The sequence below is a fragment of the Delphinus delphis genome, chromosome 6, assembly GCF_949987515.2.
Source record: "Delphinus delphis chromosome 6, mDelDel1.2, whole genome shotgun sequence".
Lineage (NCBI taxonomy): Eukaryota > Metazoa > Chordata > Mammalia > Artiodactyla > Delphinidae > Delphinus > Delphinus delphis.
Genome location: NC_082688.1, coordinates 77,902,294 through 77,916,520, shown reverse-complemented (window position 1 = coordinate 77,916,520; position 14,227 = coordinate 77,902,294).

The window sequence follows — 14,227 nt, the reverse complement described above, 5'->3', positions numbered from 1 at the left end:
TGATTAACTTGTAATAAAATAGTTTCCTCCCTATTACAGTTCCAGCTTTATCTACCAATAATTTACCTGAATTAAGAGCACATCACAAATGATAATCTTTTTCCATAGCAACTTTTCCCAAATCATCCCTTTCAAAATATTCTCTGTAACTTTTATATTATGAAAATATATGAGAGTCTGGAATGCCTCACCAGCCACCATCTATCATAGGTATTTTTATGTCTTTATCTCAACATGCTTATGGTAGTCAGGTAATATTTGCCAGGTGGTCTGCCTAGAAATACAAACATTTCTGATGGATATTTAACTATGTTGTTTACCCAAATTAATTGATATTTATTTGAATTTCAGGCAAAAAGGAAAAGTTTTAATAGTACAGAATATAAAGAATCTCATATATGTAAGATTATTCCTGGTATTTATGACTTTAATAGAGAATGGATGATTTATTTACTATATACCATAAATATATACCAGTGAAATAAGAAAAATAAGTACACTGAACATGTCATCAACATTTTCTTTTATTAACAAAGTGACAAAGGATTGACCATGTGCTTTATATGTTTTATATACTTCAGTATTTAGCACAACTTTAATTATTCTCTTAGGCAACTCTCTTGCCAATTCACAGTCACTCTGAGCCAGTTCTGAAAATTAGAGGATCTTATTCTTCATACTTAGGAACAGAAAAGAAATTGACCTCTTACTCTTGTGGCAAAATTTCTTTATTCCTCTATTTTTACTTTCATGTTTCTAATTTTATGAAATATAATTTAATTAGAGAAGTAATATATGAATGCACTTTTTACATATGAATATATAATGTAGATATAGCTGTATATGTATATATGTATATCTGCATTTGTAGACATAAATACATATATGTGCATGTATGCATATGTGTGTATACAGACTCATGTTAGAGCTAATCCAACAGTTCTTCTTGTCACTGTATTTTATCCATGGCATAGAACATTTAAAAATGTTTTTCAGTAAGGAAATTACCACAGGAAGGATCCGTGGTACTAATGAATATGAAAGCATTTAAGACAAAGAGTGTATTCTCAAATTAGCATATATATGTTGCATGCTACAATTCGTGAGCTCTGTATCAATTGCACATTTCTTTTTGAAAAGTTGCGTTTAAGAATGACGAAATTGGTTTCCAGGTGCTATCAACATGAGTTTGTTTCTGTTGACAATAAATCAATAACTCTTTCTGACATGACTCTTATAGTAGTAAGAATCCTTGCAGTAATCCACTTTCTCAGTGACAGACAGATAGCTATGCCTTGAATTTTTGAAAGTGCTACTCAGTCTAAATATTGTTCTGGTGAGCATTATTTCCTTGGCTCAAGGGTGAATGGCCACTTAATGTGATGAAGAAAAGCAGTTGTCATTTTGGAAGGAGCAAAAGGGAGGAATAAGGGCATGAGAAATGCACACCAACGTAGAGCTGGAAAAGAAACTGATGGATTTAATTGTAATCAATGGAGAAAACTCAGATAACAGCTCAGAATAGGAATAATTTTATTAGCAGATGAGAATTAGAGACTAAGAAAGGACATCACATATATGGTCTCTTTGGGTCTCCTAACCCTTTTGAGTTGGTTTATATTTTGAAAACCTACTCTACAAAGTAGGTATTATTACCTCAGATTATAGATGAAGAAATTGAGATAAGTTAATTAAGATTTCACACCCTAACAAAATGAGAGAATGAGAAATAACATTTGAGGTCTGTCTGACAACAAAACCTTTGGCTTTCTAATATAGTGTCAACTTCCATAGTTAAGTTACTAATATAGTATAACTAATGATTTATTGTTCACAATTAATGTGTAATCCATATGAAAACTTTCTGTAAGGTATGACACATTGTTTTACATATTTGAATTTTGAGTTATTAATGCTTTAGCAGAAATAATTTGATATTCATTTTTGTAGGGCAAGGAGGCTTTATTGAATTGTTTTTTACTCTCAAATTTCACAGAAAAAAATAGATTCTTGTTAACTCCACTTTGTGTCAGGATCTGCTCTGCACAATGTGAAGATTCTCTGACAAATTATATTTTCTTGACTGTGCTTCGTTCCTTTTCTCTCTTAGCTTCTCATGTTTCAACTCTAATACATCTACAGTATATTTCTGGAAATTTTGTATAGCTAGAGAATACAGTCTCTTATGGAAATACCTGAGAGGTATGGCGAGTTTATCTGGGGACTAGGAGTCATAGAGGTGATTTTAGTTTATTCATGTCTCTAGAGCTTAGTTTTCCAGTAAATATCCTCAGTAGGTTTGACTGCTTTTACCTTTCAACCTTTTGTCCTAGTTTAAAGGTTGTAGAAGAATTCAGTAGTGGCAAAGACCAGGCTGATTTGGAAAATCTGTTTTATTGACTTTGATCACACAGATAGCATGGCTGTTTGTAAGGAGTCAACCCAAGGACAGCTCATAGTATTAGTCATGAACTTTTGCAAAAATTTGTGGCATCTAAGCACTGCCCACGTTAAAATCCCCTCTATCTTAGTATCTTTTATCAAACAGCAACCTAGATTCTACAATGCTCAGATCTAGTAATTAAAATGGCTCTTGCGTGATGTCACACATGCTCAATTATTTTGGCATAAGGATGAATTTCCTAGGGTGCTGGAGTCCTTCCTAGTGTATCTACACTAGTCATTCCTAGTGTATATGTCATCATTATGCTACCTTATAATTGGGTATAGTTTTCTGAACCCTGTTGTTAATGTTGTTCTTCTGCTGGCTTTCTGAACAATCCAAATGCCTTCTGATTTATAAGTTAACATCTCTCCCATACAACCTCTTTTTTTTGTTGTTGTTTATCATCTTGCGTAATAGTAAATTCTGACCATTAATGCCAAGTATAAGCACACAGGATGCTTGGCAAAAATCATTCTTGCTCTAATGTTCTACAATTAATCAGTGTCAGCCCTTCCCTGAATATGAGTGGGACACATGAACTGCACTCACTGTGGGCCTCCAAAGAGATAGTAGTGACAGGAATGTACCTAAAAGGGAGCTTTAACAAGGCATATATGCAAATGAAGTCTGTGGAAACAGACATTCAAGGTATATGTCTTTATGACACTGCTTCTCAAACTTCAGTGTATATACAAATAACCCTGGCTCTTGGTAAAATGCAAGCTCTGGTTTGGTAGATCTGGGGTGGGGCTCAAAAATTGTGCATTTCTAACAAATCTCCAGATGATATTGACGCTGTTTGTCCAAGGACCACAATATGCTGAAATGTTCCTCACGTGAGAACGAAGAAATCACAATAAATTTTCCTTATTACTTCTTCAGTTATATTAGAGTGAAACTTACTTTTATTACATTATGTGTTCATCATTCTAAATTTTAGTACTTTATGTTTTTTGCCTATTTAACTTTGTCTCCTTGATTATTTTCAAATCATGCAGAGTTTATGCAAATTTCTGTAGGCTTCCCATGGACTTGAAAATACTTGAGGACAGTGACCTTGTCTTTAATCTTAGGCTTCTCATATCTTGTTACAATGCCTAAGAGTTGCTCAAGAAATTTTGGTTAACAGCTGAATAAAGGAACAAGTGAATGACAAGTGAAAATATAGTCTCCTTGTTCTGTTAGCATTTAGTAATGGTACTTAAAATTAGTACATTTTTTCATTTCCTTTGTGAAGAATAGTATAAGAAAGTGGGTCTATTCATTACAGAACAAGAAGACAGTATCATGTAACAGGAAGGCAGTGTAGCAGTTAATTGAGAGCACAGATTCTGGAGTCTGATTATCTTGGTTTCAATCCTGGATCCTGTAATTACTGACAACGTGACCTTTTATAAGTAGTATAGTCTGTTAATGTCCAAAATTCTTCATGTATAATGTGAGAATTAAAAAGAAATCCACTCATAGGTTAGAGTTAAATTACATAATTCATGTAAAATACTTGAGAGTGCCAGGCCAATAGTACACAGTACATAATAGCTATTTTTTATAACTGGAATATTGACGCTTACGCTTTTCAGAAGTTTTAATTATGTTCAAAGAGACGATAACAAAGTTCACAGAGGTTATTAAGTAATTTAAAAACTAATTGATAATGCTTCACCAATCCTGTAGATTCACTACTTCTGTTTATAAAACGAAGGACTATTTTTAAAAGCTTTTCCATTGGCAAAATTATGCTAGCACTTTATTACTTAAAACACTATAATATAGGGGTCAAGCCACAAAATAGGTGTCAAGATTTAGCACAAGTTAAAGACAGATACTTTTAAAAAGTGTTGCAAGTTTCAGTTATATATCTTAAACTTTTACATACGCATGCACATTTGATTTATTCAATTAAGACACCTAGGTGCATTTGAATTTACATTGGACTACGGATATATTCCTTCCTTTGTAAACTAATTGGCTAGGATCACTATGATATATTTTTAACACAGTTACCTGGTACTGTAGTGTAGAATTCCTCTTTCTTGCTGAGCCATTATTACAATGCCACATTAAATAATTCATCTGGTTGAGCCCTTGTCTTATTTTTCAGTTTAATTTTAGTGAAAATGTTCATATATGTGAGTTATGAAAGAATTATCTAACACTTGCAAATTTTTAAAGAAACTAAAGTCTGGTTTGCAGCTCTTTCTAAAAAGTTATGAGGAAAGGGAATGCCATATAGAGATAAGTTTGAGGTAGAAATATATTATTTTTGCGTAAATAAAAGTAGTCAGAAGTAAGAGAGTGAAGCAAACTGTTATGACTAAAGGACCTCACTGTTATGACGATTGTCTAATTCTGAGCAGGGTTCATGCTAGCTTTGTATCTTTGGGCAATTTTTGTACTCTCTCTGGACCATTTGTTTGATTGTTTGTTTGATTAATGTGGGAATGAATTAATTAATCTAGGCGTCCTCTAAGGTTTTTTCCTATAATAATGTTCACAATTAGCTTCAACCTGTACCTACTCTTCCCAGTTATTTACATCAGAAAGTCATCTGGTTCTATCTCTAAAAAATTCCCAGTCTAGCTCCTTCTTTTCTTTTTCAGTACTACAACTTTAGTTCAACTCTCATCTTAATTAAGCTATTCCAGTAGACTCACAATTAGTCTTCTTTCACCTACTTTTACCTCAGAACAATAGTTATCCCCCAAAATAGAGCCATTTTTTAAAAGGTGAATTGGACTGTGTCATTTCCCTGCATAAAACTTTCAGTAACTTTTCAGTATATTTAAGAGACAATCTTATTTCTTATCATGACCCGCAGTAATATCTCTTCTTACCCCCTTCTGCATCTTTACTTATTTCTGTAACACTCTTTCAGTCACTTTTTATGTCCCAGCCACACTGGACTTGAATTTGCTAAGCCCTTCCTTCTTAGAGGCCTTAGATATGATGTTTGCTTTACATAGAACAGTTTCCTTTATTGTTACAAGGATAGTACTGCCTTGTCATAAAGATCTCAAATAAAATAGCATCTGCTTAATGAGGCTTTTCTTAACAATAAAAAGTAAATTACTGAGACTTTAGGCTTCAACTCCAAAAAGTAGAGTTTGAAAATTGTCCTTCCCATCCTTACACCAAGAAAAAGGGGGAGAAACCAAAAATCAGGGACTTTTTGGGTCCATCAAAAAACTGAGTTTGCAGGGCAAAATGTACTCACAAATCTGAAGACACAGGTAAATCCAGAGAGTCAGAGCTAAGATCTGTTTACCTAGAGGAAAACCTGCTGGAGAAATAAAATGGTTGGAAAACTCAAATAGTAATTTTGTCAATTACCTGGAAGTTGAGTGTGGACCATTGAGTGAGGGAGAAATTCCTAGGGTCTCTGGTCATGCGTGAGGGAACTCCACTTTATCCCCAGGAAACCTACCTTTTTCTCATAGTGAAAATTCAAGAAAGGCCCATCATGGCTTTGGCAGTGTGAGGGGGAAAAGTAATCCTCATGAAATGAGAAAGGCCTACTACTCTAGGGAAAAGACTTGACCAGAGTCTTGCCTCACACAGGTAAGGAAAGGGCATTCCCCTCACTTCAGCCCCATCTTGTCCTCCTGTGTCAACTAAATGAGGAAGGGGGAAAATTTTATAGGAAGAAACACTTGTAAAGTTCACAGAACACAGGCAGAGGCCCTTCAGCCTCACCTCACCACCACATCAACAAGGTTCCAGTACAGTAATAGTGCATTACATCTGAGAGACCTGCAAGACATAGATACTCTCTGGAAAAAAAAAAAAAAAAGAGTATTTAGTGTAGCCCACATATGAGAAAAGAGACCACCAAAACAGTGAGAAGAAAACAAGGACACTGTGGAGATTTTTAGCCTCTGACATGTATGCCTACAGCAAATGTTAAGCACAGCCAAACTTCTGGTGAGCTCAATGTAAGTCATAAAGCTGAGACTTTCCAAAATTAATGATGGACATCAAACCATGTTCCAGGAAGTTCAGAGAACACAAGACAAGATAAACACTAAAATAACTATACTGATCGTCTTATAGGGAAACTGCAGCAAGTCAAAGAGAAAAAGAAAATCTTGAAGAAAGGTGGAGGTTGATGAGGAGGTGGGTAAATTTATCTACAGAGGGACAGGGATAGTAATTATATCAGACTTTTCATCAAAATTACATCAAAAACCTTGCAAGCAAGAAGAGAGTGGCATGGAATATTTAAAGTGATGAAAGAAGAAAAAAACACTAACCTAGAATTCTGTATGCATTGAAATTGTCTTTCAGAATTGAAGGGAAAATTAAAACATTATCAGACAATAACTAAAACAATTCATTTGTAGGATACCTGCCCTTCAAGGAATGTTAAAGGGGGTTCTTCCAATAGAAAGAAATGGTATAGGTCAGAAATATGGATCTACGTAAAGAAAGAGCATTGCAGAAGGAATAAATTAAGGAGAAATAAAATAGTTGAGTTTACTTATTTGTAATTGATTTAAAATAAAATTGATTTTTTAAATCAAAGTGACAATTGGGTGATTATAGCATATGTGTAAATTAAATAAATGGTACCAGTAGCACAAAAGAAAGAGGAATTGGGAATATTTTGTTATATAGTACCTGCGCTATATATGAAGCAGAAAGTGTTATTTGAAGGTGGACGTAGATTAGTTAAAAATGTGTATGGTAAACTCTAGGGTGACTGCTAATTTTTTAAAAAGAAGTATAATTGATCCACTTAGAAAAGAAATCAAATGGACTCATAAAATGCTTAATTAAAACAGAAAACCACTGGGAATGAGTAGAACATAGTTACAAATATGGTAGTTGTTAATCCAAGTGCATTATTACTTTAAATGTGAAGTGTCTAAAAATACACCAACTAAAAAACAGATTAGTAGAATGGATTTATTTTTTAAAAAGCAACAAGATCCAATTATATGTTGTCTAACAAGGAATGCCCTAAATATAAAGATTCTGAGAAGAAAAAATTAAAAGGGTGAAGAAAGTTATACCATGCTAAAACTTCCTAAATAAAGCTAAAATAGCTATAATAATTTCAGAAAAATCAGTTTTCATAATGGAAAATTATCAGAGATAATGAAGAGGGCTATATAATGATAAAGGGGTCAATCCTCCACAAAGACATCACAATCTTAAATGAATATTAACTTAACAATATAGTATCTAAATAGGTGAGGCAAAAAACTAATATAATGAGAAATAGATAAATGCACAATAATAGTTGAAGACTGCAAATCCATTCCCCTCATCAGTAATTGATAGATCAAGCAGGCAGAAAAATCAATGAGTATATTGTTGACCTGAAAAGCAATATCAATCAATGTGATCTAATTGACATATATAAAATGCTTCAGTAAACACCAAAAGAGTACACATTCTTCTCAAGCTGTCATGGAACATTCATTTACAAAAGTAGACCATATATTGGGGAGTAAAACACACCTTAATAAGTTTAAAAGAATAGGAATCATACAACATATGTTCTGAGGCAACAGTGGGATTAAACTAGGAATGAATAACTGAAATATAGCTGGAAAATTCTAAAATATTTGGAAATTATACAACAGACTTTTGAACGACATATGGGTCAATGAAGTCTCAAGTGGAGTTTGAAGACATTTCAAACTAAATGAAAATAGAGCTTAAAATTTGTGAGTTGCAGTGAAAACAGTTCTTAGGTAGATATGTATAATGTGAAACATGTATATTGGAAAATAAGGAAGGTTTAAAGTCATTAAACTAAGCTAATTATCTAATTCCCTCTATATTCCTGGAACCCAGAAAACAGTCTGTCATACAAGTTTGTTTCTAAAGTCATCACATTGGCAGCAAGGTACTGTTTTTTTTGTTTGTTTTGTTTCGTTGTTTTTTTTTATTTGTACAGAATTTTAAAATTTATGTTATTGAAGTATGGTTAATTTACAATGTGTTAATTTTTGCTGTACAGCAAGGTGATTCAGTTATACATATATATACATTATTTTTCATATTTTCCATTATGATTTATCACAGGGTATCAAATTTATGATGTCACTTACATGTGGAATCTAAAATATGACACAAATGAACTTGAAACAGAAGCAGACTCGCAGATATAGAGAACAGACTTGTGGTTGCCAAAGGGTAGGGGGAGTGGGGGGAGGATGGATTGGGAGTTTGGGATTAGCAGATGCAAAATATTATATATATAATGGATAAACAACAAGGTCCTACTGTATAGCACAAGATATTGTTTTAATCACCTATAATAACCTTATGGCAGACAACATTGTGTCTTGAAGAAAACATACTTTGTAGAAAAGCGCTTTTGGTTTGCCTCAAAGTGTAACTGAAGTGCATTATAATTACATAATCTAAGAGTGAAGCTCTCCACTGAAGGATATAATTTCATTCAACCATTTTCACTATTCACTATTTTAATAATATTGAGTTAATATTGTATTGTAAACTACACAATTTGGTCTGTTTAACATTATTTTAATTACTTGATTTTTATTTATAGATAAATTTCTTCCTTTCACAGGAGCTTTATTATTATTTTTTTATTTTCTCCCTTTCCCAGCCTCAATTTGCATTTAGAATGCTTGTTACAGAAATACTCAGACAGATTGAAATTTTGCAAGACACATTAAGTGCTGCAGTAGGTTGAAGAAATGAGGCCTTTAGGGAGACAGCAGAAGCTCCTCATAATGTAAAGCTCTGGTTATCATCCTGTTGTGAAATCCATCTATTATATGTGAGGGGTACAAAAAGATATTAACTGATCAACAAAGTCCTCTTGAATGTTCTGCCTGATTTTTAATTTTGGTGCATGGTCTAGTGATCTATAGGATTGCTGCAGCTCCAGATCATAGGTTCCCACCCTTGGCGTACTAGGCTTTAATTATAAAAAGACAAACAAAAAAATGATGTATACTACCCTAGGTTTTATTTTTTTCATTTTCTATAACCTTCCTTAAATAAGTTCCATAGATTAAATAAAGAAGTGTATCTACTTCTTTCTATTTCTTGTAATAAAAATACTGTCCTAAGTGTTAAACTGTCATGACACAGTATTAGTTTGGAAGAAACTAAAAAAGAACTCAAATAGCTGCACAAGAAGAGTTGACATTATCTGTCTCTTCTCAGAAATTTTGTTTTTAACTTCAAGGGCAATACTTGCTTATTTAAAATATTTCAGCAGTGTAAATTAAAAAATTAAATTTCTCCTTACTCAGCCCTGTGCAATTTTACTTCGCATTCAGAGACAACCTAACACCTACCAGCTTGGTTTGTATAACTGATGACTTTTTACTCTCCATCCTTCTTTATATTATATATACATATGTGATATCATATCTATTCTATATTCAATTATTTATATAGCTGTAAGGTATTCAATGCAAAGGAAGTAGTAGAATGTTTCACCATTTCTGTAAGCCACTGTAATAAATGCATAAGCTTCTACCATAGCTTACACACACACACATACACACACACACACACACACACACACATTCAAGTTTTGTGTAAGAGTTTCCATTTCTTGGAATTGCTGCACCACATTGTATGTGAGTTTATTTATATTAATAATGACTAGGGTTGCATTAAACGTATGTATTAATTTAGAAAAAAAGTACGTCCTTACAATCATATTATCTCATCCAGATAAAGTTTTGTTTCTTCATGTATTCTCTTTCATGTCCTACAGAAATTTTTATTAGTTTTCTTATATACATGTTGCACATTTATTTTTAGCTTAATGCAAAATACTTTAAAAATATGTTTGTATGAGAGGTTTTTCATTATATGCTCAATTTTTTGTGGATATTTTGTATTATCACAAGTGCAGTTGACTATTGGTATACTTTAAATATTATTGACTATATTATTTTAGCCAGAAAAATTGTTTTCTTTCTGTTTTTATTATCTTTTGATAATATAAAATTGCTGAATATATACATAGTTTAGGAATTTGCAGGGGAGGAAGAGAGGGAATATAGTTAGTTGATATCTCCATTTCTTTTAAAAAAGGATTTTGAGGAAGATGCCTCAGATATTATTTATTCCAATAATAAACTCTGTGGTGCCTGGAACACAGTGGGTAGAAGGTAATATTTGGTAATAAATGAAAATAATGAGTAAATGAATGATGATTAAATTAATGACTAGATAACTGATTATTTCTACCAAACCATATTAATTGGTTGCTGTAACTAAGATTATCTGGTACCCACAAAAAATCTGTTCTCTCTTACTTCCAGGTACCATGGCTAGACTTTATTTCTGAGTTTTTCTTGCAGCTGTGTATAGCTATGTAACTAACTTAGCCTGAGAGGATGTAGAACATAGGCCCCAAGGCTATTGGTGTGGCATCTTCATTCTTTCTCCCATTTCCATTGATTACAGCCTAAGCAAAATAGAAATCCCACATGGAACATGCAGTACCCTTAGGTGATGACAGCTATGCAAAGTAGAGAATCTGGAGCAGGGCTCCTTGCAAGCTTAGGACACATACCCAGAGTCGGGCATGACAGGAGAAAAAAAGTCATACAGACAAGCAACGATAACAAAACCATCTTGTCATTGGGTCTTTTTGTTACAGTAGCCTGACTTAGTATAATACTGTAATGCCACCTTTTTTAGCTTCTCAGTATTATTACCCAACTGACTATCCTCTACTTGAAATGTCTCTAGCTTGACTTCATGACACCACACTTTCTGATTTTCTCCTGCATCAGTAGCCACTGTTTCTTAGCCTGCTTTGATAGCTCCACATTTTCTGTCTAAATTCCAAACCCAGAGCTTAGACCTTGGTTTATTATCTTTTCTGCAAACACTCTGAGCTAAAAATATCTCATCCATACTTACGGATCAAAATACTACAGTTTATGGAGATAGTTCATATTGCAGTTCTAATTTTATCCTCTGAGTTCATGATTCATATATCCAACCCCTTACTTAAAAGAGTTAGTATGATGTAGTATATAAGAGCATGGCTTCTGCAACCAGCCCACCTCTGACACTTAATAAATGTATAATTTTAGACAAATCATTTAACCACTTAGTGTCATAGTTTTTTCTCATTATAATATTGTGATAATAATAATACGGGTTTCCTCATATGACTGTATTGAGGATGGAATGAGTTTATATAGTCCATTTGTATTTAAAGCACTTAAAAGTCTACCTGGCACAGAGTAAAGGTTACTTAAGTTGTTACCATTATTTGAATTTTTCTTGGGGTATTTCACAAATATATAAAATATATCTAAAACTGAAGTTTTGATTGCCCACAAAATCTTCTTTTTTTTCTCCAGCCTGTTCTAATACAGTAAATGACAGTCAACTACCATGTTCCACAAATTAAAAACAGGATTCATAGGTTTCCTCTATTCTGCTACATATATATATATGTGTGTATATATATATATATATATATATATATATATATATGCAAGATAACATACACGCACACACATATATATGTCTTCAATCAGTCCACTCCATTACACCATTTAACTGTGTAACTACAAAATACCATTTTATCCAAAGCTACCATTATTTTCCCACTGGATTACTGCCTCCATATTTACCTTTTCATAACAATTTATACCTCATACAATCTACCACTCACACAGTAACGGCTAGCACCATCTATTTATTCTTTTATATTTGGATTGTTTTTAGTTAGGTTTATTGAGGTATAATTTCCATATGATAGAATTCACCATTTTGGATGTAAATTTATATGTTTTGATATATTTATATAATCATGTAGCCACTATCACAATCAAGATAGAGAAAACTTCCATCATCCCCAAATATTCCCTTTTGCCCTTTTGTCATCAATTTCCACATCCGCAATTTCCCTCTGTGCTGGGCAAACATTTATCTATACTCTATCCCTATAGTTTTACCTTTTCCAAACTATTACATAAAAGGAGTCATATAGTATAGATCTGTTTTGAGTTTGGCATCTTTCACTTGCCACAGTGCTTTTCAGATTCATTCATAATAGCTCCATTCTTTATCTCTGAATAGCATTCAATTTTTTGGATACACCACTGCTTGATTTTAGGTATGTAAGTATTTATAATTAATATACAGGCATACCTTGGAGGTATTGTGGGTTCTGTTCCAGACCACCACGTTAAAGTGAGTATCATATTAAAGCGAGTCACTTGAAATTTTTGGTTTCCCCGTGCATATAAAAGTTATGTTTACAGTGTACTGTAGTCTGTTAAGTGTGCAATAACATTATGTCTAACTAACAATGTAAATGCCTTAGTTAAAAATACTTGATTGCTAAAAAATGCTAACAAAACTTCAATTTATAAAAAATGCAGTACCTACCAAGCACAATAAAGTGAAGTGCAATAAAATGATGTATGCCTATATAATTTTGGTTACTTGATCCCTTTATCATTGACATTATATATATATATATATACACATACATATATATACACACACATATATGTATACATATACACATATACTTTATATTTTAGGGGCCTTAAAAATAGCAAAAATTCATTTTTCTTAGTTTGTTTTTGCTTTAATCAGAGACTCAAATGCTGCTTAATTGAGTGTGTTTGCGTCAAAATATATCATGAGGTTGCAGTCAAGCTGTTGATCCAGGTGTCATCTGAAGGCTCAGCCTGCGGGAGATCTGCTTGCAAATGAATTCATGTGCTGTTTGGCAGTGTTCAGTTCCTTGTGGGTTGATTGAAATATTCAGTTATTCACTGACTATTGTTCAGAGTCCTCCTTCAGTTCCTTACCAAGTGGGACTCTCTAGAGGGCAGATCACAACATGGCAGCTGACTTCCTGAGGGTGAGCAAGGGAACAAAAGAGAGAAAACATGCAAGATCGAAGCCACACTCCTTTTATAAATTTATTTCAGAAGTGACATCCAGTTAATTCTGCAATGTACTGTGCATTAGAAATGAATCAGTAAGTTCATTCCAAACTCAAGAGGAGGAGATTATATTGTACAAGAGCTTGAATACAAGTTGGGAAACATTAGGGAGCATCTTAAAGGATGCCTACTACATGATATACCTTGTTATTTTAATTAAAGTTTGCATAGTATATCAGTTTCTGTTCTTCTACCACTAACCTATACATCTCTTCCTAATAAAAGTATCTTAGAGACAGCATAGAGTTGGGTCTTATCTTTTACCCAGTATGAGCAATTTAAATGCATACCTTTTTGAGTTATTTAAATTTGTCTATTAACAACAGGGCTCAGGAAATCATACCTAATGATAAGATAGCATAATAGTAACAGATACACAATTAACATGAATATGCAAACTCTGGCACCACAGGAAATTGATCCCTCTCTCCAAAATAGCATGGAATGATTGAGCATGTGTGAAATCATGTAATGAAACACTTTGTTAGAGCTGATCAATATAGAATGTATGTTGTTATGTAATGAAAGATACTAAGATGGAGGGAATTTTAATGTTGACTGTGCATGATACACAAAATTTTCCATGAGCCTGGACCCATTGCCACACTTCATTTGCTGTGAAATGAGTTCCTTGATTAGAAGCAATGCTATGTGGAATAACATAATGGTGGATAAGGCATTTTGTAAGTCCATGGATGGTATAGCTTTGGCAGAGGTAAGGAAGGCAAATCTGTGTCCAGAGTAAGTATCTATTCCAGTAAGAACAAAATAGAATATTGCCTTTCCATGATAGAAGTGGTTCAATGTAATCAATCTGCCACCAAGTAGCTGGCTGATCACCCTGGGAATGGTGCCA